We start from the raw sequence: 13,783 nt of genomic DNA on the forward strand, positions 1-13,783 counted from the left end.
GATCCACTAACTGCATGAGCAAAAAAGTATGAAATCTGTATCCTTACACTGCTTCCACAAGACAATAATCCAGCATCTCGTGGTAGAGTTAGTATGGTTCTATCATCTATGGTTAAGAACAAGAAATAAATTACCACCAAGGCTCTTCAAAGCATGTTTATGTTTACAGCCAAAATGTTGTCCGAGATCCTCTAACCCTTGTTTGTCTGACGTTTCACTTGTATTTTTACTTTCATAATGAGATGCAGTAGAGCCGCTTTGATCTTGGCCGACAAGGTGTTCTCTGTTGTTTGTAGCAGCAAATTCACTTGATGATAAGGCTGTAGGCCTGACAATCTCACCTCCATCTTGTAAAGCAAAAGCCCAAGGTGAAGATCTAGCAAATTGGGACATGTGGATCAATCGAAGCCTTGAATCAAGTTTCTCATCCATAGATAGAAGGCTAACTTCAAATAGTCTTTCTTCTCCCAAAGAACACCCCTTCCTTGTTGCCCATTTCTGAACCCAGTAAAGGTAATCAGTAAATTTGAACTTTTAAGGAATGTGCTGCTTCTTCTTCAACCATTCAAAAATTGTGTCTACTAAGTGATTAGCCTTGTGTATGTCATGAACTCACTTATCAAAGAAGATATATGTCTACATCAGACTCTTTATCTGAGGGGAAGTTAGACACATGTATGCTAGCTAACACAAAGAGATGCTCATTAAAGACATAGAAATTTTGCAAAAGGAAGTTTGTCCCTCCTATGATTTCAAACTTTAATTACCTGAAGTGAAAGAGAAATTGAAAATCTAAGTGAATTATGAACCAACTGCCAGTGTAATTCACAATCCTTAAAAAGTTATGGACCAAATTACTATTCTTGACATAATGATAAATACTTTTAAAAATAATTAACAGATGGAAATCTGAATATAAGTAAGTTACCTGTCGAAAAGATGGCCACTGATGGATCACATGTCGCTTTATCCGCTTCACTGTGGATACCTGATTGATCCCATGCTTCGTAAAGGCGCACGTTGCTGCATGAGCACCAATATATAGGTGGATGGCTAAAATTTTAGCATGTCCTTCGGCAAAAGCATTAGATGGTTCATAAACGAGCAAGAATGAAAGCTACCATTTATCAGTTGTAGAAGCTTACCACCAAGGCTCTTAGCAGCAGCCTCACATATTCTGGCAAAATGTTGGTGGTTGTCCTTAAGTATTACACTCATAGTTCTGCACTTTCTCTTTAAAGTCTTTCTCACCTTTTTCTTCTCTCCAAGAGACAATGTAGGAGAGCATTGATCTGCTCTGGCCGCATGTTCTATGTATTTTGCAGATTGATCTAATGGATCAAGCAGTACAATGCGGCTGTGCCCTCCATCTGGTAAGCTGATAGGAAAACATGAAGAGCTTGCAGACTGCAGTATGTGGGAAGTTAAAGCCATCATTCAATATACTGATTGATAAACAGAATGATAACTTCAACTAAACCTCCTCTCCTAAAGAACACCCCTTTATTGTGGCTAATCTAGATTTCTTTGCACTTCTTTACTACTTTATCAAGTAGATTTTTATTCATTTGTTTCAAACTTATATTTAAACAATAAAAACATTGAGGGTCTAACCACTACCGAATTTCGCAAATGACACAAAAAACTTGGATCCACTGTTGTTATTCATTCATCATATCATTTCAATGCAATACCTAGTACAAAAGAATCAAAATCTGAGTTTGAACACTAATCTTGAACGACGGTTAAATCCAACAGAACGGATGATAATGGTACTGTATAAAGACCTAGCTGGAAAATAATGTATACAAAAGATGCCCCGTGTGCATGTGCAAATAAATCAGGGGAGAACCAACCTGAGCAGTCAATCCTCCTAAGTATCTAGGCCATTTATTCACTCTTTGTTCAACTCCGATAATTTGCATAACTCCGGGCAGATCTGGTGATTTCTCTTGTACACAACCCTGAAGTGTTAATCTTCCCATTGACAATAACGGTACACAGTCATTAGGCTGTTCCCGGATCAGCAGAGTTTCGAGGGATGGCAGTGCAAGGGAATCTGTCGTATGGCTTCCTGGATCATAAATAGCTGCAATGAATTAAATTTTGAGGCCATTAGTAACTAAATAAAACACAAGGGGGGTAACTAATACAAACCAAATTTCAATACCGGAACTGGAAGTTTTCACAGAAAAGCATAGGAGACTTAGAAACATGACTATAAATCAGGATGGACTATTACTCAGCATACTATCTTTTGTTGAAGAGAAAAATATAAACCTGCATTTCCAACTCGATATAACCAGATAATATTATAAAAAAACAATTTCAATTTCATATTTCTCTTTGGAAATTCAAATCTAAATGCATAACTAACTAAGCTTCTCTTTCAACCATGCTAGTTCTTTTGCATATGATTGTAGGTACCAATGGGAATTCGGAGGCTTTCCTCGATGAGGGTTCTTCAGTAATGGATGATCCTCCGTAGTCTTATGGTGGTTGAGTCTCAGTTGAATGGAGGGTGTCTAAGCTCTGAATTCAAGTCCATATGTTGTTGATGTGTTGTTCATTCTGGGTTGTTGATGTGAATTGTATGGATTTCCTTTCCTAATGTGGAGATAATGTCTTCCTTATTTTCTGACGACTGCTTTGTTCTAAGGTTTGTTTATTAGTTTGTTGGTTTGGCTCTCTGTTCTGTGGTTTGAGAGTCTATTCGGACTGGTTGTTCAATGTTCTTCTTTCAGTTTGCTGTCTTGAATCTTCTTTTCCGTGTCTCGCTTTCCCTCTCGCAGAGGCGGCACCCCCCACTCTCTTCTTTTAGGGCTGGTGCAGCCTTCGATGAGCGCTATGCCAGCAATAACAAATATTTAAAGATTGCAGCAATAACTAATATTTTACTTGACAGTAGCAGCTTACCGCAAATGCTCTTTGCAGCAACATCACGTCTACCACCAGATTGTTGTTGAAGATCCTCTAAACCAAGTATACTCTCAGTGACGCATTCTCTCTTTAATGCCTCTCCCATATTTTTATTATCTGAAAGAGAGACAACAGGGCCACTCTGATATGCTCTGACAAGATGTGATTTGTTTTCTGTAACGGCAACATCTGACAATGATTTTTGTTTACTTGAATCATCTAAACTAAGTACGCTCTTAGTTAAGCATTCTATGTTTAATCCCTCTCCTGTATCCTTCTTCTCTGAATTAAACACAATAGGGCCACTCTGATATGCCCTCACAAGATGTGCACTGTTGTCTGAAGCATCGAAATCAGTCGATGATATTCTTGCCGTTGAATCTACTAAACTAAGTACATGCTCAGGCATGCACTGTCTCCTTGATGCCTCTCTCACTGAATTAGACACAAGAACGTCGCTCTGATATGCCCTGTTGTTTGTAGCATTAAAATCGACCGATGGTTTTTGTTCTGATGAATCAAGCAACACAATCTCTCCTCCATCTGGTACGGCTTTAGGCTGAGGTGAAGACATGTGAATGTATAAATCAATGTTCAAAGGGCGCAGTAGAGCGGCATCAACACTCTTTATGTGGTTGTGGTTGGTGGTAAGTACGAGGATTTGCTCATCCCCACAGCTTGATAACAAGTCATGAATGATTTTCGACAAACCTGAGAGCGTCAACTGCAAGAAAAATAACACAACAACAATGGGATTAGATTAAAACAGAAACATCATCATCATCATAAAGATCTCAAGTTATTGAAAAGGGCCTCTTCTCGTCACGAAGGGACCGGAGTTGAGGTTTCAGTGTGAGAACTTCACAGAAACAGGGCGATGTCACAGAACTTCGTGGTACATTGATTCATCTCGTTTCCCATAGCTAGAGGATAACATACACATGACTTGACACAACTAAACGGAGCTCTTTGCAGTAGTTGGGGACTCACGGACAAGATTTTTGCCCTTCGCACTAGTAGCTTTGGAGTTAGGAAATTAGAATTGGATGTATAGATTTCTTTCTAGTTTGTATTCTTGCTCGTTTCAGTTGGCATTAGTTTTCTGATGTATAGGTGCCTTGTTCTTTACAGGGAATGCCCCTTTGAGTTTGTAGTTGCATGGGTTTGAGCTTTTTAATAGAAAGTGCTTATTAAAAAAAAAAAAACATACTCATGGCTATATAAGCAGTATAAATATTGCTACAGATGATGTTGGAATTTGGGGCCGGTCCGGGACCAATCGGGTCACCCATGTGGGCATGACCCGGTGACCCATATATTAGAGAGGCCTATCTCATCTTGTAGATAAGATAGGAGAAGTTGAAGTAATTCTAATCTCTTAGGATTAGAAGACTTCTAAAGCATCTAGGATGCTCTCTCTATTTATTTCCTGCAGGATGTTCATAAAGAACATACACAAGATATACACAATTATATACACCAGAGGTATACAAAAAGAGATAGAGTTCTGGGAAACTCTTGCTCTCTCTTCGATAGTTCTCTCTCCCTACCATTAAAGAGCAATTCGAGCTTTTGCACCGTGGAATAGAGGGTGATACTCGATCATAGTAGTATCACTCCATCACAGGAATTTGTCGCTGATTTGGTACGTGATCAAGAGTTTGTAATCCATCCACACCAAGGTCCGGTTCGGTTAAAGTTCGCAAGATAACCCAAACCACCCGCTTCTGCACTATAGTTATATTTTTCTAACAGATGGCAACATAAGTTTCATACATTATGCAATATCCGAATTCAACGACTAGTTTCAACCAACCAACTTGAGCTGAAATAATAAAGGGAAAACAAAGAAAAAAGAGAAATGATTTCACACACCACTTTTTTATATCCACAATCCCTTGTCTTTTAGCCAAAAAACACAAATTACATATACTTTTAACACTAAAAGAGAGTTCGGAAATCACTTCCCAAGAAAATTACAGCAAAGGCCGCCTAAAGACAGTTGGTATAATTTCCCTTCCATGATCTTTTGTTTAGTTTTTTGGTCGAACTTGTATAGATCAATCATTTGTCTCGATGAAAGGAATGAGAAAAGTATAAATATATGGACTGAACTTGGGAAAAAAATAATCATATAAGATAGACACTAAAATTTTGTTTCGTTTTCTGTCGAATTTTTTGGGATCAATCATTTGTCTCAACAAGGGGAATGAGATTGCCGAGCAAAAAAAAAAACAAGGGGAATGAGATAAGTATAAAAACATGGACCAAACATGAAAAAGAGAGAGGTGAAAGTACGCAGAGACACCCTCAACTATCACTTTTTTTCCACAGAAACCCCCTGGCATTTAAAACCGCCATATAGACCCCACAACTATATGAAATAAAAAATTAGATAATTCTGCTAATGGAATGAGGGAAAATGACGATTCTACCTCTCAAAAATCGCCCACACTGACCCCTTCATCTATAAAAATTGTCCACGCTAACACCTTCGTCGTAACGGGGTTTTTTTTTTTTTTTTGAGTGCTAATTGGTTAACGGTTATAGTTAAGGGGTATGTATAGACAATTTTAAATGTTAGGGGGTATTCGTGAAAAAATAATAATTGAGGGGATCTCCTTGTACTTTTATAAAAAAAATATAAGAGGAGAGAGCATTTCGTCGTAACGGTTCTTTTTTTTTTTTTTGAGTGCTAATTGGTTAACGGTTATAGTTAAAGGGTATGTATAGATAGTTTTAAATGTTAGGGGGTATTCGTGAAAAAATAATAATTGAGGGTATCTCCTTGTACTTTTATAAAAAAAATATAAGAGGAGAGAGCATAAAGATACTCCCTCTGTCCCTTTGTCAGTGTTCAGTATTCCATTTTAGACGGTCCCTTAATAAGTGTTAATTTTGTAAAGTTAGTGGGTAAAAGTTGATGTATTTTCCATTTTGCCCTTAAAAGAAGATTCTATTTTGAAAAGTTAGTAAGTAAAAATGTAATAATAATGTCTCCATAGAGGGTAAGTAGAGAAAATAGAGATAAAAATTGATGTAAAATGTGTAATAATGATGTCTCCTTAATAAAGTGAAATTACAAATCAGGATACTTAAAAGAGGACGGAGTGAATAGTTGTTTCTATTTTTTCCAGTTTTAGCGATTTTTTTTTCCCTTATAGTCAAGAATTTTTTTTTTTGGACTACTCTTCTATTCGAATGTTACTCGCTAGTGCTACCACCAATTAACCAGGGGAAGATGTGCACTAAAAATGGGGGGAAAGAAAAATTGGTCGAAAGAAACAAATAGCTAACCTCAGTCTTGAAATCGGGAAGCTTCCCAGCCCATTGATCAAAATCTTGAATGGCAATTAAGGTGCGATTCCGGATGGAGACCAGCACATTCGTCAGTTCCGAGATGGAGGTCAAACCCGTAAGATCCAAATGATAGATGTCAAATTCAAGAAAGTTCGCCATGGCAGCGATTAAGCTCGATCTATCAGTACAAGGAGAGTCGCAGAACAAGTAACCCCTCTTCCAATCCTTGCCTGCCTTCTTGAAAAACTCCTCCTTATCCCTCACAAATCTCAACAAGTCAGAAATTATACCCTCATTTTCCGGGTCCATTCCCAACTCCTCCAACGTCGTCCGCTGTTCGAGTTCCATTGAATGCCAACTATCCCTTTCCCGTCTGGTGTAGACCTCTACCGCTTTGTTTCCCGTAGCATTGAAATCCGGCAACAACCTAGGTTTTGTTGAATCATTGTAGATCAAGCTTAGTACAGCGGCGTGAACTCTGTCTATGTGGTTGTGGTTGGTGGTAAGTACGATGATCCACTCAAAGCCAATGGAAGCCAGAGGTATATATTTTTGAGGAATGAAATAGAGAGTGAAGGACAAGTGGATGCCCCTTCAAAGAGGATTTTTGGAACGGAGCTCCTACGGGAGGTCTCTGAACCAACCTTCCCCCATATTACCAAATACTACTACTCCACAGATTTTTATGAAAGAAGCTAGTGTCTGCTAATCTTCACTACTTGGCTTAGATTTTGATAGTGGAATGTGTTTTGATTCAGCTTCATTAGAATAGGGAGAGTTACTGAGGAGTATAGCAGTAGTACTTATTGGCAAACGAAAACGAAAACGAAAAAGAGCCTTTTTGGTCCCTTTGCTTTTTCGTGTTTGACAATTTACATTTTTTTGCCGCGAACCCTTTCTAGGGAGAAACTTTTAGGTACCCGGTCGGTATATTCCACTTGGTACCGGCGCGGCACATTTTTGGATGGCTCGGATTGAAATCTTTTATCTCATCACACACCAACTTATCTCTCTTTTTTCTTTCTCAAAATCCAAACCGTTCAATAATGCAATGAATGGCTCTCTACGTCGGCACTAAAAAATTGGAGCGATGTCCACTCTAATCATGAAGATGGGCCATTTAACAGTGAAAATTTGACCATTCATTCTACAGCCTGACTACCACAAATACATACATACAAACTCTCACACATTTGGAATCCACACTCACTACATCAGTACGTATGGACTCCACACTTAACGTGAGAGTTTGTGTGTATAAGTGTTTTTTGTTGTATAGTTATTGAATTTTGACGATGGCTCGGATTGAAATCTTTTCTCTCATCTCACCGCAACTTATCTCTCTTTTTTCTCTCTCAAAATCTGAGCTGTTCAAAAATGCAATGAACGGCTTTGTACCTCGGCACTGAAAAATTGGAGCAATGTCCACTCCAATCATGAAGATGGGCCATTTAACAATGAAAATTTGACCATTCATGCTACAGCCTGACGACCACAAATACATACACACAAATTCTCACACATTTGAAACCCACACACGCCACATCATACAGTACGTATGGACTCCACACTTAAAGTGAGAGTTTGAGTGTACATGTGTTTTCTGTTGTATAGTTATTGAATTTTGACTAGCTGGTTATACCAACGCCCCAGTGGGAAACTTGGAACTAATTTGTTTCTTTCTTTCTTTCTGAAAGGGGTTTGATCGCTTCACCTCTGGTTGGGGGGGTTTTCCGTTCACTAGAATAGACGGTACTTATACGAGCAAGATGAGTGTAGCGGAAATGAGAATACTGAGATGGATTTGTGGTAAAACTAGACAGACAAGATTAGAAATGAAATGATTCGTGAGATGGTAGGTGTAACACCTATAGAGAAGAAGTTGAGGAAAATTAGGCTAAAGTGATTTGGGCATGTCTACCGTAAACCTGAAAATGCAGTAGTTAAAAGAGCGGATAGAGTTACTTTGGGTAACAATGCTACAGAGAGAGGAAGAGTTAAATTGACATTAGATGCTGTTGTGCGCAAAGATATAAGTCTATTGGGTCTGAGACTCGAGTGAACTAGTATCCCTTGACATAGCTTAAGGAAGAAAAATGATTTATGTAGCTGACCCCAATTAATTGGGACTTGATCGGTTTGGTTTGGTTTAATGTTTATTTTGCAAGAGCCCTTTTTTGATCCCTCTCATAAAATTTACCATTGTGCATGGAAACTGCCGCGAACCCTTTCTAGAAGGGGTTCAGACGTCAGCGTCATGACACGTTATCCACTTCAATCAGGAAGATGTCGTGCGTCGGAGTTAGGCTTTTAGTTTTGTTTTTTTGGGTTAGTGATTTAGGCTTTTAGTTTGTTTATTTAGGCTTTTAGGCTTTTAGCATCATAATTTGCCATGTTCTTAACAAGCTTGACACGGCGCAGTGCCTCTCTATACCTGTCAGATGAATCTTCCCATAGCCACAACCCAATCCTGGAATTTGTTTCCACAGTTCGATGCCAAAGAGTAGAAAATAACATACAGTAGATAAATTCATTTTGCATCGTAATTTTTTACATCAAAATATGGATGCACGGAGCCTTAATTGCAATGACAACGTCTAATAAAGTTTTTGAGTCGCGTTAAATGAAGTTTCAAGTCGAGAACACCCAATTAAATCGAGTTTCAAAATGGTATATTGATCTAATCCATTATAATGAAATTCTCTATTACTAATCTCCCTTGGACGATTTGCACTATAATGAAAGGAAAAACAGTGGTCGAGGAAACAAATAGCGAACCTTAGTCTCGAGATCGGGAAGCATCGCAATACTGTTAAAAATCTTGATTAGAAATTGAGGAAGGATTTGTTGTGGATAACAGAAAATCTTCCAGCTCAAAGAAGGAGGACAAACTCGTAAGATCAAAGTAAGGGGAATCAATACCTTGGTAGGAGGAGTAGAACGTCCTAGATTGTTTACCATGATCCGGCTGATGATGGATGCAATTGGGCCGCTAGAATTGTTGCTTCAAGCCAAGTCGACACATGGTTGTTGGATGACGAAATTTTCCTCACATGGAGATATTGGGGTGAAACTAGAGGCTTGGCCGCTTTTCCACCAGAATCATTCCTATCTTTAACCATGAGGAATAGGGAAAGCATAAAGATTAACGGCAAGAGGAGTAGAATCATCATGTATTTCTTGTTTCGCAACGACAGAATCAAGTTTTTCATGTACAGAGATTTTCATTGTTGATGTTATACTGTGTTCCACATCGCTCTTCTAAGCCACCCAAGCTTGATTAATATATTCAAGAGGCTACTCCACATATTGCCAATTGGTTTTAGGTTGAAACCCTCCAAGAAATCTAACATGGTATCAGAGCTGTAAGATCTTGGCCCTGTAGATATTCGCTCCTGGCGGGCGGCCTAAGACTCACTGCCGTCCGTCGGGCACTCCTTCACACTTTCCAGTGCCTGCACTCACCATACCTCTTCTCCACCAATGCTCATGGCTTTTCGATTACTGGCTTCTATATTTTTCGATTTTTCTTAGTTTCTCCTGGTTTTCTTCCCAGCTTCTCCTGATTCCTGGCTACTGGTTTCTCTGGGCTTTTTCAAACTCAAGTTGGTAGACTTACTTGAGTTTGAGGGGGAATGTTAGAATAAATAGATATAATAAATCATAACGTGATATTAAGATTGAGATTTGATTGTAATTGGGATGATTTTCTTCCATATATAGTTAATTGGTATGATTTTCTTTCTTAATTAGGCTCCTTCTTCTCTATAAATAGAGGAGCTCATTGTATAGTGTGATTGTATTTAATAAAACATTTCTCCTCTCATATTTAACATGGTATCAGAGCTAGGTCTTGGGTGATCTTACCTCTCGTGGGAGAGTCTCTGTCGCCTGAAGCAAATCTCCTGGTCAGCTCAATTCGCACATGCACGTGCATCTGAGCTGCACGTGAGGAGGAGTGTAAGACTTTGTCCCACATCGCTCATCTAAGCCACCCAAGCTTGGTTAATATATTCTAGAGGCTACTTCACCTATTGCCAATTGATTTTAGGTTGGAACCCTCCAAAAAATCTAACAGTTGAATCAACAGAGTCCTGTTAATTCAACAATGAAAAGCACTTTGTGAAGAACATGATTCTATCCTGGCGAAATAGGAAATCTAGGATGAATCAACTCTTCTTATCATTAATTCCCATTCTTCAGTGGAAAAGCCGTTGCGGCTCTCGTTACTCCCCGATGCCTCCATGCAAGAACAATTTCGTGATTCAACGATTATGTTTTGACTCCGCTTGGAGCGGCAATGCTTGCGGCCCAATTGCATTCATCGTCATGTGGATAATGGAAAACAATCCGGGACGTTCTATTCCTACTAGCACGATATTGATTCAAATTTAAGATAGTTCACCATATTAGCGTTAAGCTCAATCTATTAGTACCAGAAGGCTCATACAACATGTAAAATCTCGTCCAAGCCTTACCTGTTATCAATTTTGTGTTGGTGGACCTACATAGATTGTAAAATTAAACATTGTATATATGTTGTCGAATAAGACTTAAGTGATGTTTGTATTACCCATTAAGTTGTGATCGTTCTATTAATGTGACCGGATAACTGAGACGTCTCTATTAGCACGTATTTGGGTCCTATCACGCGCACTAAATGGTGTGGGCTTGTTTTATATGTAGAGATCAATTAAAAGAGCAATATGATTCCATCGATGATTATGATAGGCTATGATGGAATCAGGAATTATAAATATATGGTCAAGGTCCCCACTCCAAACCCTAGCCTATTTTCTCATACCATCTTATTGTGCGTAAGACTAAGGTTAAGATCAAGACAAGAGCTTTTGAGGCGGAAGACGAATAACCACACACTAAAGCTTTTCATCCTTCATGGCGATAGATACGCATCTGGTATAATTTTTTCTTTTTCTTCAATGGTTTGATTTCTTATAAAATCTTACAAGTGGTATAAGAACTTCTTGTCAGATTATTGGAGAAAAATACAAAATTCTAAATTTTCCCTTCCGAATCGTGAAGCAAGTAATCTTTCCGATTGGCCTAATCACAGTTGATCTGACACTCGTTGATATACAAGGATCATATATATTTTATTTAAGTGTGCTATTTTGGTGATTTTGTCCAAAATCACTCCACTGATGAAGCATAAGGTTTGTCTCATATGGTTATTATTTTGTATAATTGAATTATGCTTGACACTCTTTCATGGGACGTCAGAACCATACTCTTTGTGCTCTCTTTTTATTTGCTTTTACTCATGTATAAAATGATGTCGGATTTTTCAGGTGGGAAGTAAGAAAACGTAAAAAGGGGTAAACGGATAAACGCTCACCACCTAAATTAGAAAGCCAACGGATTGCAGATATCACCACCCAAGGATTTAACTAGGGATACAAGACGTGCGTAGGAATCGCTCACCACTCTAAGGAATCTACCTAAGAGATACATAAATGAAATAAAAAGATAAATTTCTCACTAGCCAAACACACAAACTATGGATTTCATTCTTAACAAAGGAATATATTGGCCTTGAAACAACCCTCCAAGAATAGAGAAAGACACTTACAATTTTCAAAACATAAATTAAAAAAGACTTGACCATAGACAAATCGAAAAATGTGTTTGACTCTTGAAACTTAAAAAACACTTAAAAACTTAAAAAGACTCTTCGATCGACGCGATGACTTTTTGAATGCCTTCAAGGACTTTGACCGGCATCATAAAATTATCATCACACCATTTCATTGGTTCAATTTTCAAACATCAAGGGAAAATGTAGTTAGTTCACATGCATAAACGAAAGCTCTAACTCCAAACACTCTTATCTCTCATGGGCCACTGATTTGTTTTCTTCTTCTTTCTTTAATTCTCTCAGTTCTCTCTCTCCCAATCCCTTAAGAATCTCCAACTCATACTTTATACCTCCATGAGAGTACCATACCACTCCAACCAGTGGCGGATCCAGAAATTTCATGTAGATGGGTCATCTTTTGAGTACAAGGTCGGCTCTTAAATTTCAAAGCCCAAGGTAAACCATAAATATGGGGTAATCAATAATTTTTTGCGACAACAAGTGAAAAAGTTAAAATCACTTGAGAAAGTTGAAACTTTGTTGTGACATCGTTAAGTTTTGAATTAAGATCATGTAATGCCGGAAAAAAAAAAAGAATTAAGATCATGTAATGGACCAAAAAAAATTTGCTAAGAATACAAAAAAAAAAAATCATTCTATAATTACACCCATAATCAAGTTCCAAAAATGTCCATGCTAGTACTTTTAAAATTGAATAAAATCTTTTTAGTGATGTTCAAATGTAATACTTATTGAATTGGTAAAATAATAATTGAAAGTTTCAAGTTACAGAAAAAGGAAAAAATTGAAACAAAGTCAAATATCTATAGCCACACTAACGTTTTAATGTACAAAGTATTGTTTATTATTTGAGTAAGAAATCCTTTGTTAAAAAGGCTTACTTGCGACATACAACATTTGTTTAAAAGGGAGCAAATTGATAGTCAGCAGGTTTAAAATTGTTGACCTGTAGTGAAGGAGCCATGATCTCTACCACTACACCAGTAATTGTTATGTGAAAATTAGCAACATATATATTATTTATTAACAAACCAGGTGGGTCACGTGACCCACCTGGGCCTACAATATTGGATCCGCCCCTGACTCCAACCCATTCTCTCAACCCTTCTCTATTTGAGAGGATGAGAGTTTCACCATCTATATTTGGACGATGTGAGAAAATATACAACCCTAGCTATGGACATCGACCAGGTGTGCACCGATCGTGCACGCCTCGGCATGCGGGGCCCATTCCGGATCCCGGCCCGCACCGATATTTTGTGCCATTAAATTAAGTTTTCGAGCGGGATGTGAAAAATCAACTCAATACTATATGTGTAGGTGCTTGATTCTGTAATCTTAATGAAAAAATGAAAGACTGGATAAAGCACTTACAAGTATCGGATTGAGCTGATTAATTTCATGAGCCGCTTGAAAAATTATCTTAAAATAATTGAATGACTCAAATTATCCATACAGAACCTAAAATTTGAACCTTGCGTGCTAGGGCGTGCACGATCAGGGTCTTTAGGATTTTCGGAAAATATAGAGGAGAACCCCCAAAACACTCCCCATATTATAAACCACCTTGCTAGCACCACATTCAAACACACACTCACATGAGTGGTGGGCTCCACACATGTGGGTGTGTGTTTGGGTGTGGTGCTAGAATTATTGTGCTTTAAAATGAGTATAACTTGTAATTTACACATATATTTGCCTTCTATTTGTTATAAAGTTCATACCATTCAAATTAAAAGACAATTTCATTATCTTTAACATGAGACCAATCTCAACTATTTTTGAAAGGCTTTTGAAAAATGAGAATTCAAATTTTATAGGGATAGAGCGAACTATTTGAGTTTTAAAGTGAGTTTTTGAAAAATAAGAAGGTAGAAAATAGAGTATTCGGTTGGAGTAAACATGAATAGTGAACTCCTTCACAATCACTCTTTGAATAAATTACAT

This window comes from Rhododendron vialii, chromosome 5a (genome assembly GCF_030253575.1).
Source record: "Rhododendron vialii isolate Sample 1 chromosome 5a, ASM3025357v1".
In the NCBI taxonomy this organism is placed as follows: Eukaryota; Viridiplantae; Streptophyta; class Magnoliopsida; order Ericales; family Ericaceae; genus Rhododendron; species Rhododendron vialii.